This window comes from Euphorbia lathyris, chromosome 1, assembly GCF_963576675.1.
Source record: "Euphorbia lathyris chromosome 1, ddEupLath1.1, whole genome shotgun sequence".
Lineage (NCBI taxonomy): Eukaryota > Viridiplantae > Streptophyta > Magnoliopsida > Malpighiales > Euphorbiaceae > Euphorbia > Euphorbia lathyris.
The window spans coordinates 127,654,537-127,663,853 of NC_088910.1; the positions used below are offsets into that span (position 1 = coordinate 127,654,537).

At 39.4% G+C, this 9,317-nt stretch overlaps 1 non-coding gene across 1 annotated transcript; it reads left to right on the top strand.

The window, feature by feature from the left end:
- The first annotated feature begins 9,203 nt into the window (after positions 1–9,203).
- On the top strand, positions 9,204–9,276 carry TRNAF-AAA (transfer RNA phenylalanine (anticodon AAA)). Its single transcript has one exon. It is a non-coding gene; the product is annotated as a tRNA-Phe (tRNA).
- The last annotated feature ends 41 nt before the right edge of the window (positions 9,277–9,317 follow it).

The window sequence follows — 9,317 nt, forward strand, 5'->3', positions numbered from 1 at the left end:
GCTTCATCCTGCTATGTTGAATTGGGTTCTTGGATAGATCAACTGCACTTTTGTTGTCACATTTGACCTCAATTGTCTTTGTTTGAACACCATAGTCTTCAAGCTGTTGTTTAATCCATAGGACTTGAGCAACACAGTGTCCAGCAGCAATGTACTCAGCTTCAGTGGTAGACAAGGCTACTGACGCTTGCTTCTTGCTGAACCAGGATACAAGACAGCTTCCAAAGAAATGACATCCTCCAGAGGTGCTTTTCCGTTCTAGCTTGTCTCGTCCATAGTCAGCATCAGTGTATCCAACGAGTGTAAAACCATGAGTGTTGGGATACCATAAACCTGCGTTCACTGAGCTTTGCAAATATCTAAGGATTCTTTTTACAGCTATGTAATGAGATTCCTTAGGGTTAGATTGATATCTAGCACAGTAGCATACTGAGAACTGAATGTCCGGTCTACTTGCTGTTAAGTAAAGTAGAGAGCCTATCATACCTCGATACAATTTGCTGTCTACCGACTTACCATTCTCGTCAGCGCAGAGGACAGTGTCAGTGCCCATAGGAGTGGATATTGGCTTGCAATTTTCAAGATCATATTTCTTCAATATCTCCTTGGCATATTTAGCTTGACTGATGAAGATTCCATTTTTCCCTTGTTTGATTTGAAGTCCAAGGAAGAAGTTGAGTTCTTCCATCATTGACATTTCAAACTCAGTCTGCATTTGCTTGCTAAATTCCTTGCACATTGACTCATTAGTAGCACCGAAAATAATATCATCAACATATATTTGAGCCAGCAGGGTATCTTTACCCTTTCTCTTAATGAATAAGGTTGTATCAGCTTTGCCCCTGACTTAGTTTCTAGTCAGCAGGAAACTGGTCAGCCTCTCATACCAAGCACGTGGTGCTTGCTTGAGGCCGTATAGAGCCTTTTTGAGTTTATAAACGTGGTTTGGGAATTTAGGATCCTCAAACCCTGGAGGTTGATTCACATAAACTTCCTCGTTTATAACTCCATTAAGAAATGCACTCTTAACATCCATTTGAAACAGTTTAAAGTTCATATAGCTTGCATAAGCGCATAAAATTCTAATAGCCTCTAGCCTTGCCACTGGGGCAAAGGTCTCACCGTAGTCAATACCTTCTTGCTGACTGTAGCCCTGAGCTACAAGCGTTGCTTTGTTCCTGACTACATTTCCTTGCTCATCCAGCTTGTTGCGGAAGACCCATCTTGTTCCAATGGTCTTCTGACTCCTTGGATGTGGCACTAACTCCCATACATTGTTTCTTCTGAATTGGTCAAGTTCCTCTTGCATTGCGCTCATCCAGAATTCATCTTCCTCAGCATCAGCGAAGTTCTTAGGTTCCTGAACTGAGACGAAGGCTACGTTGCTGAGGTATCTCCTGAGTTGGTTTCTTATCATCAGGGTATTCTCAGCGGCATCAAGAATAGCACTCTCTGAGTGTCCTCTTGGTATCCTTATCTCCTTTGGTAGATTTATGTCTTGTGCTGTCTGTGTTTCAACAATCTCTGCAGGAGAAGACTGGTCAGTGAAAACAATTTAAGGTTCAGTTTTACCTTTGGCCAGCCCTTGAGGGAATGACTCAGCGGCTGTATCTTGATCAGCGGGTACTGAGTGTGGATCATCCTCGGTCAGCGACATATATCTTCCTGCAGGGTTAGTTTCGTCGAACTCAACATGTACTGACTCTTCTAAAACTTGAGTTCGTTTATTGAAAACTCTGTATGCTTTGCTGTTTGTTGAGTAGCCTAAAAAGATAGCTTCATCAGCTTTTGAGTCAAACTTAGCTAGGCTATCTTTGGTGTTTAAAATAAAACATTTACAGCCAAAGGCACGAAAGTATCCAATGTTGGGCTTTCGTCGTTTCCAAAGTTCGTAGGGGGTTTTCTTTAGTATAGGTCTAACAAGAGCCCTATTAAGAATATAGCACGATGTGTTAACAGCTTCTCCCCAAAAGTACTTTAGAAGCCTATGCTCACTCAGCATTGTCCTGGCTATTTCAACCAAGGTTCTGTTCTTCCTTTCAACAACCCCATTTTGTTGAGGCGTCCTAGGAGCAGAAAAATTATGGTCAATGTCACTGGCTTCACAGAATTCAACAAACTGTTGGTTTTTGAATTCTCCACCATTATCACTTCGGATGTGAGCCAATTTTAGGTCTTTATCATTTTCAAGTTTTCTAATCAAATTTGAAAATGTCTCAAAGGTCTCATCCTTGCTACTCAGCAAGATGACCCAAGTGTACCGAGAAAAGTCATCTACAATGACCAAGGAAAATCTTCTTCCACCCAGACTCAGCGGCTGGACTGGACCGAAGAGATCCAAGTGTAGTAACTCTAACGGACGCTTAGTTGAGACAACATTTTTACTATGAAAAGATTGTTTGGTTTGTTTTCCAGCTTGGCAAGCGTGGCATAGTTGATCTTTTTCAAATTTAAGTTCTGGCAGTCCCTCAACCAATTGCTTTCTTGCTAATTTGGCCAGGAGGTCCATGCTTACATGACCAAGTCTCCCGTGCCATAGCCAGGAATTTTCTTCCTTTGAAACTAAGCATACAGTTTTTGAAAACTTTTTCTCCAAGCTCAGCATGAAGACATTATCAATGCGAGAGGCAGTTAAAATTAACTCATTAGTTTTACCCTCGAATATTTTACATCCAGTGTCATCAAATATAACTTTTCTCCCATTGTTACATAGCTGAGCTACGCTGAGTAAGTTATATTTGAGTCCGCTGACTAGGGAGACTGACTCAATAGTAGGATTACCTCCAATGGTTCCTGACCCTACTATCTTACCCTTTTTGTTGTCTCCAAAACTTACACTTCCTCCTCGTTTACGCTCGAATGTGATGAACTGAGTTTCATCACCAGTCATATGCCTTGAGCATGCGCTGTCAATATACCACATCTTTGACTTCTCGGCACATCTCAGGCTTACCTGCAATGTAACTAGTTACTTTTAGGTACCCAATTCTTTTTAGGTCATTGCTTGTTAGGTTCAACAGGTAAAGCATCATATTTTATTTTATGGCGGCATACTTGAACAGTATGGCCATTCTTTCCACAGAAGTCACAACTGACCTTCCGTTTAGGATTTCTCACTGACTGGTCAGCATCCCAGTGCTGAGCGTGCCAGCACACCTTTGTGGTGTGTCCTTTCTTCCCACAGAAGTCACACTAGAAATTCCGCTGGGGATTCCATCTCTGCTGACCAGTACGTTGGTACTGAGCATTCAGAGGAATATTTCTTTTGTTTGGAACCTTTAGTTGGTTCTGAATGGATGTGACGTCCTTTCTCAGTTTCTTGGAATCTGATTGGACCTCAGAGACAAACTTTTGCATAATTCCAATGTTACTATGCAAATCTGAGTTGTCCTGAAGAAGATATCGAAGGTCACTTAGTTTGACCTCCTCAACCTCGTCACATCGCCTGCTGAGTGCTCTAATTTTCTTATTACACTTTTTGACAAGTGTGTAGAGGTCACTCAGGGCATTAACCATTTCATTTATGAGCTGGAGAAGTGATATTACCTCATTTGATTGCTCCTTATCGTCAGATGCAATGGAGGGGTCATCATGCTCAGAGATGCACGACTCAGCAAGTTCGTCAGCCATAAAACAGATCTTTGCTGACTCAGTGGCATCAGCTTCTGATGATGAAGACTCATCATTGTCGCTCCATGTTGCCACTATTGCCTTTTTGCCGTTCTTCCTTTCTTTCCTCGGCGTGGGGCAGCTTGACTTAATATGGCCAGTTTGATGACATTCAAAGCATGTAATGGGCTTTGAGTTGTCCTTCTTGTATTTGCTGTCGCTGGACTCAGCTTTATACTTATCAAACTTTCTGTAAGGCTTCTTAGAATATTTGTCATTCTTTTTGAACAGCCTTTTCATCTTCCTGGTGAACATAGCCATCTCCTCATCATCTGTTGAGCTCCCATCAGTGGAGTCAGCTTTCATGACAAGAGACTTTTGCTTCTTGTCTTCAGACTTTTCCTTCACCTCGAAATTCTTCATCGATATCTCATGGGTCAGCAGTGAGCAGATGAGTTCATCGTACTTATAGGTGGTTAAGTCTTGAGCTTCCTCAACAACGGTCTTCTTTGCTTGCCAGTTTTTAGGAAGACTCCTAAGAATCTTCTTGACTTGTTCTTCCTCAGTGAAGATCTTCCCAAGTCTCTTGAGCTCATTGATGATGTTTGTAAACCTTGCATTCATGTCAGATATTCCTTCATCATCGTTCATTTCGAACAGCTAGTATAGTCTCATCTGCTGGTTCACCTTGGACTCCTTCACTTTGTTGGTTCCTTCGTAGGTGACCTCCAGCTTCTTCCAGATCTCTTGCGCTGACTTGCAACCTGATATCTTATTATATTCTGCAACATCAAGCGCACAGTGAAGCATATTTATAGCCGAGGCGTGATTTTGTAGCTTCTTGAGATCATCCTCTGTCCATTTGGCCTCAGCTTTGACAACTGTTTGGCCAGCCACAACTTCAACAGGAACAAACGGGCCTTGGACTATTGAAAGCCATGCACTCATGTTTGTTGCCTGAATAAAGTTTTTCATCCTATTCTTCCAGAAGGTGTAGTTAGACCCGAAGAATAGGGGAGGCCGATTAATGGACAGCCCCTCAGGTAATATCTGAGTTGTCTGGTTTCCTGGGAGAAACCGAGTGCTGTTTTCAGCCATAGTGGGGATCAGCTCAAGGTAGTTAAACCTTTCACAGTGAGCTTTTAAGCTCTGATACCACTTGTTGGTCCCTTATAACGTAACAAGAACCAGAAAATCAAGAACCAGAAAATCTCAATAGCAAAGCTCGTATAATGCCGAGAGGTGACAAACCCTAATCGGAATAGGGAAGGCGATATTCAGAGCGCCGCATGTGATTTCTGTTCATATAGGTTTTCTAATGGTATCTAAATCGGTTTTGTTTCAATAATTCAGGGAGACAATTTAAATAAAAAATTTCTTAATTAAAATTTTCCAAGGATATTATATATACTTATAAAATTGAATAGCATGAATGGTGTTTCAATCAGATTTTGATCCAATTATTTCTAATGTTACCCTTATAAATTAGTCCCAATTTTACCCTTTTAATTCACACTATAAACCACTTATTTTCACTCTTTAGACACCCAACTAACTTGCAGCACGGCATCGTTTTGCTCTTACTCTGGTACATGTCCTGATTCAACCTATTTGATACTTCTTTTCTCTCATTTGTCGATCTTCCTTACTTCCCTCTTCTTCCTTTTCCTCCATGATTTCCATATTGGATTCGTTGTTAGAATTGTGACCTTTGTATACAGTGAGATTTTTTTTTGTTTTTTTGTTCTTTCTTCTTTTTTATAAGCTCGCTGTGAAATGTTGTCGATCAGAGTTCTATGGCGAACAGAGGCTTAATTCTCCATGTTCGCCTTCAACGATATTATGCTGCCCGATCGCTTACTGTAGGTACTTCTGTTTCTGCTTTTATATTTTATATATTTTCCGTGCTTTGGGAGAGTGAAAGGATAAGGAGAAAAGATGCAACACCCAACTGCTGCTTTTGTATTTTGTATTCCTGTCGAAAATTCCTTTGCTTTTGCTTGCGTTCAATTTTTCTTTTTAAAATGGTGTTACTAAGTTCATTTTATAATATATAAAACCCAATTATAAATTTCACATGTAGGGAGAGAGTCAGACTGAAGCTCTGAAAGTCAAGTGTTCGATCTACATTCAACGCATTTTATACTATTTTCCTTAGTTTTTTCATTCGTCGTTTCGTTAATATAAAGCCGTGAGGCCTAAGGTATTGGATTTGGGTTAGAGCGAGGACATGAATGAATTGAATCCCACATCGAAAATTGAGAAGGGGTGGCTGATGCTTATTAGTAAGATGAGAGTCCGATTGTTAGACGAGGTGCCGAACGGCCTCGCCCGGGCGGACCGGGGGGTGGACACCTCATGGCGACGTAAGCGGTGATTGGCGCCGAAAGCAACCAATCGTGGAATCAAGCTGCTCGGCAGGACCGGAGCTCGGAGTATGGAAGAGTCACCCCACGAATGGGAAAATGAACACCGATCCCTTGCGGGAGACTGGTGTGGGTTCGGAAAACTTAGGTACGAGCCGAGAAGGCTAGCTTCTTTCCGGAGAAAGGCTACTAGGCACCCCGACATCGCCCGGTTATAAACCACCGGCCTCCTACTTAGCGTGTTAGGCGATAACGGACTAATCGTATATTTCTTTAAGTTTAAAATTCATTTGAAACCCTTTTCTTTCTCGTTTTGAAAACCGTTTTGAGCATGTCATAGAAAGCCATTTTAGTAAAGAATCACCCATTTTGCATGAATTTAAAGCGTATAGGAGAGAGAGCGGGATAGAAGAAAGAATCAATTTATTTAGTGTGATTGATGCTTTGATTTACATATTTAAGTCTAAACTAAGTTCATATCCCAAAAACGAATTTATTTACATGGTTCGTACCTTAATCGCAATTGGAACGATTTAGGCACGTTTCAAAATCCCGTGAATTTACATGGCGTCCACTCGAATCGTCGTTGGAACGGTTCGAGCGTTTGAAAACGTGAAGTAAGAAGCTTTGAACCGAAGAACGTGATTAATCATACAAGTCCATTTATTTTTATACAAAACCATTACGACAACGATTCAAAAACTCAATTATTTACAATGAAAGCGATTTTAATTACAAGGTTCGCTTAATCCGTCGTTGGAACGGATTAAGGTTTTAAAACGTGATATTTTAGGAAACGGTGTAAAATAATGAAAAACCTTTTATTTACATTAGGAACCTCTAAAAATCCTTTAGTTTAAATAATCAAATTGAAAACTCTTTTTGTGGTTTATTTTCCCCTTTTTACTCAATAGACTCTTTACTTGTCATAATTACAACAATAAACATATTAAATCAAAATTCACCCAAAATAAAACCCATTTAAAATATGAACCCATAAATGTCCAAAGAATAAAGAAAAGAATATATACATATATATACATTTTAGCTAAAAAAAACCATGAAATATTTATAGATAAAATAAGAATAAGTGAAAAGATACTATGTAATAAATATATAAGAAATAATAACGAAAATACTAAATATAATACATTTTTACTCTAAATATGTAAAAATAATGGGTAAACCTCCTAAATAAGAAAATAACATTTATCCCCAAAATAGTTTTATCTAATAATAACTAATATAACCCAAATAGCCCAAAAACTATATATATATATACATAATGTAGTTTAAATGACTTTAAAGAAAATATATATACATATACTTTAAATTAGATCAAATTAATGAAAAATAATACATAAACATCCTAAATAACTATATGTACCAAATATCTAAAAATAGTTTGAAAATATATATTACATAAATATACATATATATATAAAGGATCAAAAGCTTAAAAGTTAAGAAAGAGGGATCAAAACAGAATTTTTTACATTTTGGCAGATTTACCGACGGAAAATCCGTCGGTAAACAACAATCAGTGACAGAAATGGTAAATTACAGCAGCACTCTAATTATTTCCAGATTTATTCAAAAGCTTTAAATTAAGTCTAATTCAATCGTTTTGGATTTCCGAACTACCAAAAATGGATCATAGTCTATAACGGAAGTTCCTAAAACGACGTTTTTATTTTAAAACGTTATTCGGAAATATCCTTTTTTAAAAAACTTATAATTACAACATCTTTTAATACCCGAACTACCTTTTAATCGGATCACGGTTCGTATTGGGATATCAAAACGAGGTTTTTTATTTTAAAACCAAACCAAATTTTATTTAACACGAGACGAAAATTAAATGAATACGCAAAATTAAATAAAACGTGATAAAATAAATAAATAACTAAATAAATAAAAACTATGACATAAAAATAAAAAAATAAAAGAAATAAAAGAAATAAATTAAAGGAAATAAAACGAGTCTAGTCCTCGGATAATACCTTAAGTTCGGTATTGACGGTTGACGTCGGTTGATTCCACGAATCGTGCTTTTCCGGTGTTTTTGGTAAAATTTTAACTTTTAGGAGATTTGGAATTTTTAGGAAAAAAAATGTTTTTTCCCAAAAAATCAATTTTCTCTCTCTAAAAATGTTTAGAGTGAGAAAATCTTTCCCAAAAAGCTCCCCCCAAATGCATGGGGATCCTTACCTTATATAGGCATGGATCCCCGGAGAACTTTGGGCGACGTCCGAGTAAAATCGGGCGTCGCCCAAAGAGGTTGGGCGGCCGCCCAAAATTTTGGGCGATCGCCCAACGTTTTTGGGCGATCGCCCAAAATTTGTTGGGCGATCGCCCAACGTTTTTGGGCGATCGCCCAACGAAAGTCGGGCATCCGCCCAACGAGCGTCGGGGCTCGCCCGACGATGTCGAGCCTCGCCCGAAGCGGTCCAGCACTCGTCGGACTTTCGTCGGGTGACGCCGTCCGGGCGTCGGACCACGCTCGAGGGGGGACGCCCGCCCCTCGACGGGTGACGTTCGACGTGTCGGACGAGCACTCGACGTGTCGCGCACCGTCCTTTATAGAGTGACCGTCGTCGCTGGGAGCGCCGTTCGTTACCCACCGGCCGATGCTCGGCCTCCGGGGCCCATTTGCTTACTGCCGTAGTAGCGAACGTGCCTGTCCTTACTCAGGAGATGCCGAACTTGTTAGCGGGGCTTTCAAGCGTCGGTTCTCCGAGTTTCCCCATTTTATTATGTTATTATTTTTAAATTTTCTAATCCTTGAAATCAACCGATTTAGCCGTTCATCGTGGGTTTTCGTCACAGGTCCTCCTACTCGGTGTCTACACCGATACATACAGACCCGTCGTGAGGCCCAGTATGTTGGATTTGGAACAGAACGGACAATATCTACATTATATTAGGTCAGGATGTTGCACATTTTATACTTATAATGTATAGGTTATACATATTTATCAAAGAGTATTATAAAATATTGGGATAAGGTATAAAAATATTCCAAACCTTGATGACCAGGAACAATTTCCACTAATGTTGGCAGCTAAATTCAATTTTATTCTTAACATTGACAAGTTGGATCAACTTCTGGTGTTATTATAAGACACGTATATTTTTGTATAACATCCGCATTTTATTTCTGGAGCAAAATAGTAAAAACTCAGAAATAAGAGGACATGTGTACAAAGCAAAGCACAATCACATGTAGTGGGGATAGCTCAGTTGGGAGAGCGTCAAACTAAAGATTTGAAGGTCAGGTGTTCGATCCACCTTCACCGCATTTTTATATTATTTTCCAATAGTCAGCATTTTTATATTATT